A 657-nucleotide genomic window follows, 5' to 3' on the forward strand; every position below is an offset into this window, starting at 1 on the left:
CTGAAAAGCCTTTTCATAAGCCACAAAGTCCACTAAACTTACTTCAAATATTTTGTACTGTGTTGAACGATACCGCTAACTTAAAGTGAAGACCAAGTTCAGTGCATTCTGCTTTGATCATATTCTTTGTAATAGCAGTAGGAATGAAAGAAAGAAAAAAAAAATTATAGCCTGATATTTTAGAATCACATACGGTCCGTACATTTGTTTCAATTTTGTTCCATAATCTAAATACTTGGTAACATTTTGTTCCTGATTAAATAGCCCAGTACACTTGATTTTTCCCCTTTTTTCTTGCAAACTCAGATTTTGATCAAAGGGCATCGGAGGAAATCAAAACCAAGAAAACCTATCTCAGTAATTCGAAAATCAAGAAAAGATGGTTCCTTGGAGAAGGTTGTTCATTTTTATAATACATCTAATACTGATATGTTTCCCTAACAAAAAAAATATATTTCGACATATAGGATAAAAATATAAACCAAGCATTTCCTATGTACAACTTTATTAATGACTCATATAGCTGAAAGTTCATTTTGTGTATAACACACAAATAATGTACATGTTTGTAGCTGTACACCTAATTATCAATTCATTTTCCAAAATCACACAAAAACATACATTACATATTAAAATTGACTTTTGAGCATGAAACAC

Source organism: Penaeus monodon, chromosome 29 (genome assembly GCF_015228065.2).
Source record: "Penaeus monodon isolate SGIC_2016 chromosome 29, NSTDA_Pmon_1, whole genome shotgun sequence".
NCBI lineage: Eukaryota > Metazoa > Arthropoda > Malacostraca > Decapoda > Penaeidae > Penaeus > Penaeus monodon.